At 39.5% G+C, this 15576-nt stretch overlaps 1 protein-coding gene across 1 annotated transcript in view; it reads right to left on the reverse strand.

Annotated features, from left to right (window-relative positions):
• Window positions 1-14311, reverse strand: part of Lcp1 (lymphocyte cytosolic protein 1) — a 53082-nt gene extending 38771 nt beyond the window's left edge. The window contains exon 1 of the mRNA XM_027928918.2: window positions 14203-14311. The gene's annotated coding sequence lies outside the window, so the exon portion shown is untranslated. The remainder of the gene's footprint in view (window positions 1-14202) is intronic.
• Window positions 14312-15576: the final 1265 nt, after the last annotated feature.

A 15576-nucleotide genomic window follows, 5' to 3' on the forward strand; every position in this document is an offset into this window, starting at 1 on the left:
TTTTACACAAAGGATGATTCTGAAAATACATTTTAAAATGACTTTCAGAAATCAAATAATTATAAATGGCCTCTAACACAGATGGCCACTTAAGGAGACTTTTATGGATCCTTTTATCAAGTTAAAATCTCCTCCCCATTTGTCTTTTTCTCTTCCTGCAAATACACTGATTCTCCCAAGGGCTGCTCCAGGGTACAGAATTCTTACCTCTGTAGTCTGTGACGCAAAGGCCACAGAGAGGAGGGCTGGGAAAGGCCATTCACAGGACAGATTCAGTGGCTCTCCTCTGACACTCTCAGGCCATGCAAACACGCAGAGGAAGCCAGCAGGCCAGATTACTCCAAACTTGATTATCCTGACATTGCTCTGGAAGCCTCTGTTGTTTGCACACTCAGCTAGGGGGCTTCTGAAGCTATGTAGAGGCAGCACCAGGAGCCCAGCTCTGTCAGTAACTGAGAGGTTCTCCCCTCCTCGCCTCCTCTCCTCAGCATGCTCCTGAGACCTCTGTTTTCTGCCAAGTTGCCCAAACCCACTTCCTCAAGCAGAGGGGATACTCCAAACTGGGGTGTGGGGACACCTCTGTGTCTTAGTCCTGCTCTCTTAGCTGCCAGGCTACAAAGCACGATACTTCTGGTACAATCTTGAAAATCCACAGCTACCCTTCATTTCACATTTCACCACCAAGACTTTAAGATCCATACTTTACTGAAAACTCAGGGTATTCCAAATACAACTTTTCAAAGAGTTGAATGTTATCGAAGACTAGCTGGTTATTCACTATTGCACAATTGCCTCAATATTTAAAGTCATTCACACCTCCTTTTACTTCACCTATGTGTCTATGTGAAAATGGTTATGGTTAATGTTATGGTTAACCAATTGCTAAGGTTGATGGGAGTGAGAGGTGACAAACAGGCAGGACACAGAGACTGCAGTCTCATGAAGCCCACAGCTCAATGTCAAGTTTCAAATGCAACATGTAGATTATAGGTAATTTATTGCAAAATGGTTAATACAATGAAAAATCTTCTCAAGATTTTTTGAAAAATGATGCAAAAAAAATAAATATCTATGAATAGAAGAAAAAAGACTAGATGAGATAATCCCACAGAAGCTTATTGAAAATATTAAATGTCTAAATCGGCATCTGTAATAAAGATATTGGGAAATTAATACACTGAAGACCTCCAAATGGACCCAAATGAAAATAACTAGCAGGGAGTAAAGTGCTCCTCTTAGCCGTCAGGAGATCTAGGCTGTGACCTGTCTGTGGAACTTCAGGCTCCATCTTGTTCTCTCTGCCCGGGTTCCCTCATCCATACACAGAGAAAAGTCCCTTCCACCTTAAAAGTTCCAAAAACTTATTCAGTAGCTGACCAGTGTATGTACAAATTAGAGTAAGGTTAGGGATTATTGCAAATGATCCTAGAAATAGGTGCACGTGCCCTTAGCAACTGTGGCTGTCGCCCCAAGGTGTCTTTAGGGGAAGTGAACAGGGGGAGGGGCCCCTCCCAGCCCCCTCCCCGACTCCCTCCCATCCTGGCTCCTAGGGGTGGGGCTCTGTTCCTGCTCTTTCCTCAGCAGCACAGCACAGAAGGCTCTGTCCAGGTGCATCCTCCTCAAGGACCCAGGTGGGGGCCCGAAGCACTTAACACAAGGCTCAGCTGCTCAGCCCAGAGCAATTTTCCTAACAGTATGTGGCAACCTGTTTTCTGAGATGTCACTGCACAGTTTAAGATGTGCTGATCCAGTTCACTCCTAGTATCTAGGCAAGACAGTGCACAAACTGTCCCAGAAAGAGAGTCATCTGCTCCTTTCTTAAAAATAGCCAAATAAGGAAGCTCTACAGACTCGCTGGTGTCTCATATCCCTACCTTGAAACCTAAATCTTTTCTGATACGATTAAAACTCCCTCATTCTTGGGACTATTCTCAGAGGGAATTATAGGAGCTCTTCAATTCATAAAAATTTCATCACCTGCCTTGGGGATTGCCATCAGGGTTTTTGTTTTTGTTTTAAGGGATCATTTTCCAAATCTTTTTTTTTTTTTTTTTTGGTTTTCTTGGCTATCTTCTGAGTCAATTCCAACTTCCTTAAATAATGAACACAAGAGTAACAAAGTCATAGTATAGCCATTATGGAAAACACTATGGGGATTCCTGTAAAAGTTAAAAGTAGAACTAATATAGAATACAACAATCCCACTACTGTGTGTATATCCAAAGTACATGAAATTAGTATGCCGAGACATATGCATTCCAAGAAATGGAAACAACCTAAGTATCCATCAACTGATGAACAGATAAAGAAAATAAGGCATGAGGCATAAACACAATGGAATATTCAGTCTTTTTTTCTTAAAAAAAAAAAAAAAAAGGAATTTGCCAGATGCAGTTGGCACACAGCTCTAATACCAGCAACTCAGAAGGTAGATTGCAAGAGGATGGCAAGTTCAAGACCAGCCTTGGCAATTAAGTGAAACCCTATCTCAAAATAGAAATAAAAAGGGTCGAGGATGTACAGCACCCCTGGATTTAATCCCCAGTACAAATCAGAGAGGAAAAAAATTTTATCAATTGTAAGAATATAGATGAACTTGAAGCACATTATGTTTAAGTTATCTTATTGAAGTTGAGAATAGAATGGAGGTGGTTGGTGGGGGAATGGCCGATGGGTACAATGTTACTGGAAGACAGCAGGAAGAAGTTCAAGAGGTCTGTTGTACAGCCTGGTGAGTACTGTAATAATGATATATTATATTCCTGAAAAATGCTGGGAGAATGAATATAATGTATTCTCCCCCCCAAAATGTTAACTATGTGAGGTAATGCATTTGTCCATTACCTGGATTAACCATTCTACAATGAATATATACTTCAAAACATTGTGTTGTCCATGATAAATATATACAATTATATGTGTCAGTTTAAAAAAAAAATCAATAAATTTTTTGGGGAAGGCAATTAGGAAAAAAAACAATAAGAACAACAACAAAAAATTATAACAGAAAATCTACTTATTTGGAGTAGTAGAAATTGGGTTACAGGTATTAGGGGATTCTGTATACTATGTTTGTAACTTTTTTTAACTCTAAAGTTATTCCAATACGAACTGCTTATATGAAAAAAAAAAAAAAGGAATAAAAGAGCCATTCATTGTAGAGGTAGAGTCTCATCTGAACGTTATTTGCATATCATTCCCTGGACCATGAAATTCATCTTCCCATAATGCTAGATGTCTGCCACTAAGCAAATCCATACATTTGTATATTTACTCCTTCAGCAGACATCTGCCAAATATATATTATATGTCTGGTCTTGTGTTAGATGTTGAGAATACAAAGATGAGAAATGGCACTGGCCTGTTATGTCAGGGAGAGACCTTGATCACTGGAATACAGGGGGGCTTTTTAGATCTACCAGGAGAGGTAAGAATAGCTCTCCTGTGGAAAGCCAAAGCCCAGAGGAAGTGACATTTGACCTAGTACTATGGTTTGAATATGTGTTCCAAATTCGTGTATTGGAAACCTGATCCCCAATGCAACCGTGTTGACAGGTAGGGCCTGCTGGAAGGTGCTTAGGCAAAGCCCTGATGAATCTCCTGCTGCTGTATGGTAAGACTGTGTTGCTTGTGAAAGCGAGTTGGGCCTTCCTGCCCTCTCTTGCTTGTGCTCTCTTTCTTCTGTCATGGAATAATGCAACAAGAAGGCTGTGGCTCCTTACCCTTAGACCTCCTGGCCTCCAAAACCAGAAGAAATCAATCTCTGTTCTTTAGGAATTTCTTAAGCAGGCATTCTGCTTAAATGGTGTAAAATGGATTTTAATAGATAAGTGGGAGACTGCTGGAAGATCAATCGGCTTTCTTCTTTATGTATGGGGAATTATTAATCCATCTTCTCTCCATAGAAAGCCTATCTATTTGGAGTCAGTGAAAACAATAGCTAAGGGACAAATGAGAAGAGCAGCTGGATGATAGTGATAGCCGCTGATGTTTGCTGAGTGGTTTCTCTGTGATAAATGTTTTCTATGCATCATCATCACATTTAATTCTTGCCACAGTCCTACGAAGTCTTGTTATTATTTCCACTTTATAGATGAAGGAACTGAGGGTAAATAACTGGGTCACATACTTCTGCCTTTCCTAGTAGTCAGGTGCTTACCACTGAGCTACGATTCCTGGCTACCATTCCTTTATCTCAAAGTTCTGCCTTTCTCCTGGGTTACTCAAAAGGATTTTCTAAAACTCCTCATATTAGTTAGAGTTACTGATTAGGAAGATTTTACTTGAGACCAGAGCTCCTTTAAAAAGTTCTAGATGTCTCTTTAGTTCCTCAACATCTTAAAGGAAGTATTAAGAAGAGCCAGGTCACCACCAGGCTTTTGAGTTTTTCTGTTGTGTGCCGTCTCACTCTGGGGGAGACCAGGGTTCTCTTTATTGGTGACCTTCACACCTCAGTCATCCACTCCTGTCTCATAAAGCACTTGCCTTGTTCTTGGTACTGAAAATACAAAGAGGAAGAGCAAAGACTCCTTGGCCTTGAGGGGCGGGCACACAGTCTAGTGAAAGAAAATGTTCACACAAATGAAAGACAACATTATCGTGAGTACTTTAAAGACACCTGCATTGGGGTGCTCTAGGAGCGCAAGAGAAGGAAGCACTTAATTATGCCTGGGATGGGAAGGGAAGGAGAGAAAAGCTTTCCAGAGAAGGTGATGGATGCTGGCCATTAAGCTGCATCTTAGGAAATCAGTAAGAGTTTTCCCAGTAGACACAATGGAAAGGAGTATTCCAGGCAGAAGAAATAGCTCTAAAAAGCAAGGAGAGACAATTGCAGGTTGGGTGAGGCTGAAGCCAGGGAGGCAGGAGGCAGAACTCCAGCAGAGGCGGCTGGGGGTGCCAGTGCCTCTCGGGCTTTGTTCACTGCACCCGTGCAGGAGATAGGAAGCAGACATTACCAGGATCCTGTCTAGAGCCACTTTGGTTTCTGTGTACCTTGCTTCCTCCTTATGTCACTGGCGAAGTCAAGAGGGAACTGGAGATGTTAAAGATGGGAAAATGGGGCCCTAGGGAGTGAAGTTACTCCCCAAAGTCTCACAGTGAGTCAGTAGCTTGTCCACAAAGAGAAGTAGAGCCACCAGGATGGTAGTTTGGTTCAGTCAAGTCAAGAGAATAACATGTCAATTAGCATCTTAAGGATCTAAAGTTTAAAAAATAAACAAACCTAAAAAAAAAAAAAAAACTTGCATGGTTTATGGAAGAAAGGGAGGGAGCGGGGGAATGAGGAAGAGAGGGAGGGAAGTAAGAGTACAAGTAAAATTAAAATTTCAGAGAAACAGAACTTTTACAAAACTTTCCTGGGGAAGAACTTCAATTTCCACTATGAATTATATGATATAGTAGAGTCACCACCTGAAAATCACACTTAATTGTGCATATATTATGTGGGGGCGGGGTGACTGTAAATCTAGATTTCATGTCCATGTTCTATCTCCAAAAGTTCTTGGCCAGGCTATTCTGGTTCTTCTACCATATTTCTCATCCAGAGCCCAGGAAGTTCCCACAGACATGGCGGAACTGGTACATGATACCAGAAGCCAACAGCATGGGTATTAGTTGGTGTCATGTTCATTGGTTAAAGGGTTCTGGGCTCAGCCTTGCTTGAGACACTGACAGTGGAAAGTACCTTTTAGCAGTTGAGGAAGTGGGGCCAGGGTGAAAAAATGTACAGCAATTTTAAGAAAATCCCAGCCACATCCATCTTGAGTCATGAGAAGCAAAGCAGTCTTTGGGTATCTGCAGTGAAGGGCAGTGCCGTACCTCCCCCTCAGGGGCACCAGTGCTCAGGAACTGGTTCTGCTACCCTGTGCTTTACTTCTACCTGCTCTTCCACTCCCTAAGTCTCCAGGCATTTTTATCCATTGTAAAGTTTGAGCTGAAAAAATAGACAATGTAGAATGCACCTTGGTATATTAGCAACGGGAAACAGAAGCTTCTACTTATTTGTGTTGAGGGTGAGTACTGGGGATTAAACCAAGGGGTGCTCTACCACTGAGCCACACTCACAGCCCTTTTTGCTTTTTATTTTGAGACAGGGTGTCCCTAAGTTGCCCAGGCTGCCTGGAACTTGCAATCCTCCTGCCTTAGCCTCCCGAGTCTCTGGGAGTACATGCATGCACCATTGAGTCTGGTTGGCTTCTAACAGATTCTTAATAATGTAATCTCATTTTCAATAGGCTCCTTGGGGATGTTCCTTTAGAATCTCAAGTAACAAGCTCACTTTGGCGGGGAGGAGGAAGGAGCTACAGATAAATTAAGGCAGGAAATTTATATTAAATTGATGGAATATACTTGACTTTTTAAAGCTGGGTTTTTTTTTTTTTTTTGTACTGGGGATTGAACTCAGGGGTGCTTAATTACTGAGCCACATCCCTAGCAATACTCCCCATTTAAAAAAAAATTTTAGACAGGATGTTGCTAAATTACCTAGGGCCTTGATAAGTTGCTGAGGCTGGATTAGAACTCGTGATCCTTCTGCCTCAGCCTCCCAAGCTTCTGGGATTACAGGTATACACCAGCATGCATGGCTACCTTGATTTTTCTTTTTTAAAGTCAGTTGGTTGGCAAATATTTACCAGTACCAATTCACAGTGAGATTTTCAATGACAAAAAAGACATAAGTGGCTAAACAGCCTATTCAAATACCTTCATAATTGGTTATTTTAAAATCTTCAAGCATTTATTTGTTTTTCAAACATGTCTGGTATGCCAGCAGCCCCATCAAAGGTAAAGATGGGATCTCTTGCTAACAGAAATGCGGCCTTAGGAACAATCATCCAATTCTCAATTGTGGAAAGGAATATTCAGATGTATCATCAGGAGGCATCTAGTGGGGAAGTCAGAGGATACAATGCAGTTTAAATAGACATGATTTGCACTTTTAAGAAACTGCTCACATAAAATGGAAAAGAGGCAAGGAGTGAATCTTGACTCTGCCAGTTACTGACTCTGTGACCTTAGACAAGTCTTAACCCTCCAGGAACCTGTTTGGTCATCTGTGATAAGAAGATAATGATACCAACTTTACATAGATAACTATTTGTGGAAAGAAAAGAACAACGATATTTCAAATGCTTGGCATAACAACCAGCAAATGTAATAGGTGGACACACAGGCTGAGGACGTGGGAAAATGGACCAAGGACACACCCAGTGAGTAGTGAGTAGTTGCCTCATTTTACAGATAAGAAATCTGAGTCTCAAAAGTTCAAAAGTCTTGCTTAGTCTCCACGTCTGAAAAAGACCGGCATATGAATCCAGATCTGACTCCATTTGCTTCACTTTATACTACATCTGTCTCTTTCATGCATAGGAACTGCAGACCCTCAGCTTTTAAAACCTGTAAAAGCATACGTTTTAAAAAAACGTGTACTTTAAAAAAGCTGACATTCATAGAATATTGGAGGGAGAATCAAGACATTGAAAGTGCAGGAGGGTGGGGGGTCAGGGAGGAAAATCATGCGGTCATCACCAGTCAGGAGAACTGTCACAGCTGTGGTTTTCGGTGGTCACAGGTAAGAAACAGAATTAGTGATATTCTGATGAAAAGTCAACGTGAAAGACAACTAGGGAGGGGAAAGATCTGAAAAGGACCTTTGAGGTGCCCATCATATTCCATCTTTCGAATGGAGAAATTTCAAAAAAAAGTTTATAAACCATTGGAAATGGTGTCGAAGGGTCAATTTGCATTTTCAAGATGAAGAAAGGATACTCAACAAGGCAAAATACATACGTGTTCATTTTTTTCCCTTACTTTCTTTTTGTGTTCATTACCTAGTCTTCTCCATAAGGAATTTATAGCCCATTTTCCTTCTTCAAACTGGTCCTTCTGGTGAAGGGAAATGAGAATCATTTAACAAAATGTTTGGGATTAGAAATTGTTCAGATTTTATAGTTTTTCAGATTCTGGAATATTTGCAAAGAACCTAACTCAAATATCTGAAATCACAAATGCTCCAAAAGCCCCAAATTTTTGAGCATTATGTTAGTATTTAAAAAAAAGTTTTGAACTTCAGAGCATTTCAGATTTCAGGTTTGGGGATTAAGGTGTTCAGCCTGGATGAGCCAACGATGTCAAGGAGACACAAAAAACCTATATTTTGGGGCTTGGGCTGTAGCTCAGTGGTAAAGTGCTTGCCTCGCTTGTGTGAGGCACTGGATTCAATCCTCAGCACCACATAAAAATAAATAAAAATACTGTATGTTCATCTACAACTAATTAAATATTTTTTTTTAAAAACTATATTTTTCCGGGTGTGGTGGCACATGCCTGTAATTCCAGCAGCTTGGGAAGCTAAGGCAGGAGTTCAAAGCCAGCCTTAGCAACTTAGTGAGGCCCTAGGCAACTTTGGGATACCCTGTGTCAAAACAAAAAATTAAAAGGGCTAAGGATGTGGCTCAATGGTTAAGTGCTACTGGATTCAATCTCTGGTACCAAACAAACAAAAACAAAAAAGAAATCTCTATTTTACAATGTTCCAACTGAGGTTACTGAAAACACGCTTCTAATCCTAAATTTTGTCTGAGGATGGCAAACAGAAAAACATGCAAATTTACACAAATACATTTATGCAGCTCTTCACACATTTGCATTCACAGCTTGGATAAATTTTAGAAACCACTACTAACTTTTAGTGATCAGGGACCAAAATGCAGAGTATTATTTAAATGCAAGTCATTATTTCATTAATTCACTTCCCTCTAGAAAGTGTAACCAGAGTAAAAAGGAAAACAAATTATCTGGAAGATACAATTCACATGCCTAATTCATCTGCCTGCCAAAATTGGAATCTTGCGGTCTGCTGTAGAGAATGTAATCTCTTTTCCACTTTAGCTCAGCAATGGGAGGTATAAATGTAAAAAAAAAAGAGTAAAAAGGAAGGGGTGTGTGTGTGTGTGTGTGTGTGTGTGAGAGAGAGAGAGAGAGAGAGAGAGAGAGAGAGAGAGAGAATGACACTTGTCCATCTGTCCATATAACCAGCAGTAGACTAAAACAAGAATCAATGCTGCAACCACAGAACTGTGGCTTTGCTAGTTCCTCAATTTAACAGCTTAGCTTTTCCTTCCGCCAGAAAAACAACTGACCATATTTGAGAAATAGTCTCCGTGTAGCTTGTAAGTGGGACTGACACCGCCCTGGCTCTGAAGTTGAGCAAAACTTTATTTTAACTCAGTATGTGGGTTACTTTTTATCTCTATTCTTCCACTCACAATTAAAATGACCTTTTATTCTTTCAGTTTTTAGAACACTTATATTTGGCCATTTACTGTGCAATGACAGATAGATGTACTTGGGTATAAATGAAAAACTGTTTGATTTATTCATGACTATGGGTCACAACAGACTAGAAAATGTAAATGCCATTTGACTAAAATTATGCTAAACTTCAAGGATGAAGATCCTTTTAAAGCCTTTGAGAGTGGAAGTCATGTTTTATGACACATTCAAGGCCTACAAGTTAGTAAAACTCAAATACTCAGTCAAGTGCATTGAAGGACCAAGTGGTGCTGCTGTTGGTGCTCCTCCTGCTACTGCTGCCAACCCAGAATAGTCTGTCTCATAGAAGCAATGACATATGGATGCACTTCTTTGGGGACATTATGACTATTTGAACTCAACTTGAGGAGTTTGGCCCACATAAGCATCATGGTTTACTGCCTGTTTATTCCAGAAGGTTGCCCTAGAATTCGATAGGTGATGCCACATTGACTCAACTGTAGAAAATTAAATAAGTCAAGTGTGGCGGTGCACGTCTGTAACCCCAGCAACTCAGGAGGTTGAAGCAGGAAGATTACAAGTTCAAGGCCAGCCTCAGCAACTTCTGGTGACCCTGTCTCAAAATAAAAAATAGAAAGGGCTGGAAGTGTAACTAACATGGTTAAAGCACTTAGAAAAAATGCCCAACTCAAAGCAGGTAGCGTGGTAAGTATGAGCTGTTATTATTTGGGCAATAAATTGAAACTCCTCTCCCACCTGTTGCTTACAGTATTTTACAAGATGAAGTGATTATGCAATTGCTGGGAAGACTAATGTAATAGTTGAAATTGACAAACCAAAACAACGGGAAGAGTCTCTGGTATAAGACAGGAAGTGGAATCAGAAGGGAACTGAGGAAAGGGACAAGGAGATGCTAACTGAAGGGAGATTCCCTAAGAGACAAGCATCTAATCAGGAGGAAACATTGGGATTTTAAAATGTAAACACAAAGAAGCAACGATGCTTTTGATTTAAGAAGTACATTTCCATCCGGCAAAATATTTGAAACTCTTCAAATTTGTGACACTGATTATTTTTATATTTTGATGAACCCTAATTCTAAGTTTAATTTCTGTAGTTCTCAGAATGGTATAATTTCACTGGATATTTGTGAGCTGGGAAACTACCAAAACTACCCCTTTCCCCATCAAAGACAAAAAAACACAACAACTCTAGAGAGACAAATTAATCCAAATGATGTCACTCTGCTATAAAATCTGCTATTAGTCCTAAAGTCCACCATCTTTATAATCTGACTTCATAATCTTCTGGCTCTTCATAATATAATCTTCTGAGCATATTTCTTAATTTTATTTTACCCAACACGATTTTAAAGTGTGTTTTCCGTCTCTCCTGTACTCTTGTACTCTCCTGTATTCTTTCTTAAATTTCTTGAGCTCAGTGTTCATTTGATGCCTTGAGCTTTGGCAAAGATGAAGCATGTTAGACAAAAACAAGAAGTTGCCTTGAGAATTTTTTAAAGATAACCCAAAAAGACTAAGTAGAAATTATTGATATTTGTTCTTGTGCTCTTTGTCATCAAAGCCTATTACTGGGTACGTAGTTTTTGTAAGAATAGCTAATTTTTAGCTTAATAAAACTATTTACACTAAAACGATGAGGTTATAATTTTTCCTGTATGCCAAGGTACTGTATAATTCTTTTAATTTTCTCCTCTTTATTTCTCTTTTTTCTTTCTTTTGTCTCAAACCCATAGCTTTGTACATGCTAGACATGAGCTCTACCACCAAACTATACCACCAGCCCTATTTTATAAATTCTTAAAACTCTTGAGCTCAATGTCCATTTGATGCCTTGAGGCTAGAAAGTAGAATAGTGCTTTGGCAAAGATGAAGCATGTTAGACAAAACTCATTCAATGACAGCTGTGTCTTCCATCATAGCAATCACTGTGGGAGCTCAGTAGCTAGAAGTCAAATCAAAGACTTCCATGCATATGTAACAAGCTGATAAAAAGTACTTGTGACAAATGTTAATTTCAATAAATATCATTAGCACCTACACTGTGCTAGAAGACAGAGAAAATGTTATACTTATACTAAGATAAACGTACCAAGCAAACTCACACGCACACACACCCATTAGTTGGGGGATGGGGGTGGGTAGAGACAACAGGGAAGACCACTGAAGGGGTATGTTTCTGGAAGTGAGCCTTGAAAAATGATCAGAAATGTTACTGATAAAGGTGGAAAAAGCAATTAAAGAAACAGTTGGAGTGAAAAGGAGTGAAAGAGTATAGAACTTTCCAGTGGCTTGTGGTCTGGTGCTGAATGTGGGTAGGCACACGGGGGGAGGGGAGAGCCACAGCAGAAGGAAGTGACAAGAAATAAGGTTGGGGAAGTGGGTTAAGGCAAGTTTGTGAAGGCACAAATTTTTTTAGTAGAGTTGTTCATTAATAAGATACTTCTTTGTTCTATTATGATATGAAATCTGCAATGATATCTATTTATAAAAATGAAAATGTTTCTGGATTTCTTATAAATACCTTCTCTTTCTCTGTTTCTGTTTCTGTCTCCTCTTTCTCCCTCCCTACCTCTCAAAACCAAGTGCCAAGACCTCTTTGGTCAGTTTCAGTAATGAAAGTCTGTACTCCTCTACACCTGGAGTAAGCATGCTGCAATGAAGAGAGGCTCTGGGAACTGATATAGGGAGCCCAGAGCTTGAAATCCTGGCCACTGTCCAACAGTGACCTGGGGCCAGCTCCTTTAAGAGCTAAGCCCATTCCTCATCTCTAAAAAGGTAGTTGAGAAGATTCAACAAGGTCATACACCAAGAGCAGATGCACACACTAAGGCCTTATAAATATCAAGGATTACCATTATGGTCAGCCCTCCACATTCATGGGTTCTGCATCCACGGATTTCACCAACTTCAGATCGCAAGTCTTCTAAAAAGAACTTGCATCTGTATTGAACATGTGCAGATTTTTTTTTTCTTATCACTGTTGCCTAGATAATACAATATAGCAACTATTTACATAGCATTTACAATGCATTAGGTATCATAAGCAATCTAGAGATGATTTAAATCACACAGGAGGATGTGTGTAGGTTCTACACAAATACCATGCAATTTTATATAAAGGTCTGGAGCATCCAGAGATTTGGGTGTCCACAGAGGTCCTTTTCCTGTCCTAACATCAATGCACACATTTGAATGAGACTTTACTTGTTGACTTTCCCTTCCACAGAGGGTTCAGAGATAGAATTATAAATGAAGTTAAAACACTGAAATTGTTTCTCTCATTAATGATTGTTTCAAGGCATAATTTGCAAAGAAGATAAAAATTTTAAATGCTACAGAGAAAAACATCCCTGGGATTGCTAATGAAATGTCCTCTCAAACACCTGTCCATTCTACCATAGCAATTTCTTCAAAAGGCAAAAGATGTAGCTGATTCGCCCTTTCCTTACTTTACTGGGGTGAGAGGGAATAATACCAGTTTGATGCTTTGGCAATATAAACTTGATTTGAATTAAATTTTTTATATTCCTTCCCAAATATAAAAAAAAGTGCTGACATTCCTTTATGTCCTAATTTATATTCTTCTTCTTCTTTTTAGTTACAATAAGACAGCATAGTGTTTAATCTTTTCTGAGGTTTAAACTTCTGGCAATCCCACATGTTTTCTAGTTTACTACGACTCAGATGAGATGTACAAAATGATATTGATGGTCACATTTTGCAATGTAACCAGAATTTCACATTTATAAGTAAATGGTAAATTCCATTCAAATTTTCCTGCACAGACATTCTTTCAGCAATTTTCCCTAGTCACTTAAAGAATTATGATAATTCTTGACAGATTCAAAATTGAGATGTGTGTGGATAAGCCACTTCTTTCTGTTTACAGAGAGTTTTTTAAAAAGTTGCCCAGAGGGAGTAATTATGGAAAACAAGTTACGAATACTCGATTAAGAAACATTGGGTTTTGATAAGTATGCTGATTAATGCATCCATTTCCAGTCTCTATAGCTTTTATGTTTATCATCTGTCAAAGGTTCTTAGGTTTATTTGATACTGACAAATAAAAGCTGATGCTACAAAATGCAAAATATCCATGCTCAGTGAAGTTTCTGGAATGAATATCCCAAATCAACTGTATAAGAATAATCTATTGTAATAGAAGGCTTTGCTCCAGAATCTCACTGAGTGTTCATTTGTATGGCCATAAATATTAACAAATAATTCAGACTAGTTGACAAAAACAGTATAATTTAGCAACAAAAATTGCTTTTTTTTTAGAGAATAAAGGGAGAGGAGAAGACCTCTAATTCTGTGTGGTTATTAAGCACACCCATTAAAAAACCCTTGCTGCCAAAAATCATTCAAATAACTTGTATCACATTTGGTAACATATGACCTGAGATGTTAATATAGCCACTAAAGTATCATAAAGAAGGTTTTTTTTTTTTTGTTTTAGAAAAACAGAACCACAGGAGCTAAAATTAACCTACCCCCCATTAGGCTAATGAGCAGTGCAATCCAAATGATCAATATGCACTTTCCTGAAAATGTTTTAAAGTAGATAAAATCACAGTAAATAGCCTTCCTGAAATAAAGCAATGGATATAAATCAGAACATGGTTTGGTTTTAAAAGGGGAGAAAAAAAACCCTCATAGTTTGGGGGCAGTGATAAACTGCAGATAAACTTTGAGAAGAGCCCAATTCAAAGAGCTAATGGTCCCCATCCTGGGCACTACACAATGTGGCTGCAGACTTCCTGAGCAGTTCAGGAGGCAGGGTACACAGAGGACTCGGGCGACAGGTGCTCAGATCTCCCCTGGAGGCCGAAGCCACAATCCCCAGAAACAGCCCAACAACCTCACAAGCAGTTACAAAGGACAAAAGGACATGAACAAAATTTACCTTGTAGAAGAACTCCTTGTTCGTCCTGGTGTGTGACCAGAAACCCCCTTCTTTCTGAACTGCAGTACAGCTTTGTCAAGCCCGGGTGTGTGGTCACAAGGCAGGAAGTGACTAGAGTGACAAATCATCAGCCAGGAAAGAAATAGATTTTGTCTTTATAAGGACATTTTACTTAACTTTTTTTTTTTCATGTCCCCTCCCCCTAAAATAATCACCTGACAGAACAGGTCACACTAAATGCGGACGTTCTACCACTTCCTCTGCAGCACTTTTCTATCTCCTTCTCTTCCTTTTTCTTCCAGCTGACTCTTAAGTGAGCCCTGGACTACTTAAGCCTTTCTGATCGCAGATAGCAAATGAAGGCCAGCCAGCTACCTTGACTTTTTTGACTGAGCCTAGTTACAAAAGCAAAGCCCAGGCGTTTACCTACTTACAGCAGAGTTAGCAAATTATTCATTTCTACTGAAAGCACCAAGGAAAAATGTGGCCGAACACCTGAGATAAAGCGAAAGGGATTTCCTTGGGAAAGCCCCGCCCCGGCTGAAACCAAAGCCCTCTTGAGTCCCCTAACAATGATCTTATTGGTACCAAAAAAAAAACAAAAAACAGAATGATCTCTTTAAGAGAAGGACCTGAAAAGCAAAGGTTACTATATTATTTACACATTCTTTTATTTATAGCACACCTATGTGCTAAGGATCTCTTTAACCCAATTAAAGATTTCAATTATTTACATGTTCCCTATAAAGAACAACAGATCACACAGGCAGTTGCTACCATTAAATGGGTAGCTTCATACAGACCAGATTTTTTTTTTTAAATGCAGATTTTATAAACTTAGCAGGGTTGTGAGGGAAGCTTCATTCTATGTCCAAATCCCAGATGCTTCTCTTGAGGACAAATTCTTATCTTCAAATGGAAAATCTTCATGTGCTCATGTTGGTTGTAAAAACTGTGTAACACCTTGACTTAATATTAAGCATAGTCTACACATTGCCCAGAAACTATGTAGTAAATCTGCTGTTTAGCAATGAGGATATACCATCTGGCTGGGTTCCCAAGTCAGATGGGTAGTTGAAGGTATCTGATTACTCTATAAGGACCCATGCTTTTGCTAGGAGCCACGGACCCTGTCAAGACCAGTTGGGGGGCTGCCCTTAGACTACTTTGCTTTTTGGATTTCTTCTCTAGAAAATTCCTGCTTTTGACCTCAAATGCTAAACCAAACTGTTCTGACTTATCTTCTCCATTAGCCAGTGGTGTAGAGATGTTTACGTGGAAGTACACAGGGACTATCTAGGGGAAGACAGTGGGGAGAACAAGGGGAATGCTGGAAATCCAGTCCATTTTTGATATGGTTCTAGACAGAGAGCA

This window comes from Marmota flaviventris, chromosome 4, assembly GCF_047511675.1.
Source record: "Marmota flaviventris isolate mMarFla1 chromosome 4, mMarFla1.hap1, whole genome shotgun sequence".
Taxonomy (NCBI): Eukaryota; Metazoa; Chordata; class Mammalia; order Rodentia; family Sciuridae; genus Marmota; species Marmota flaviventris.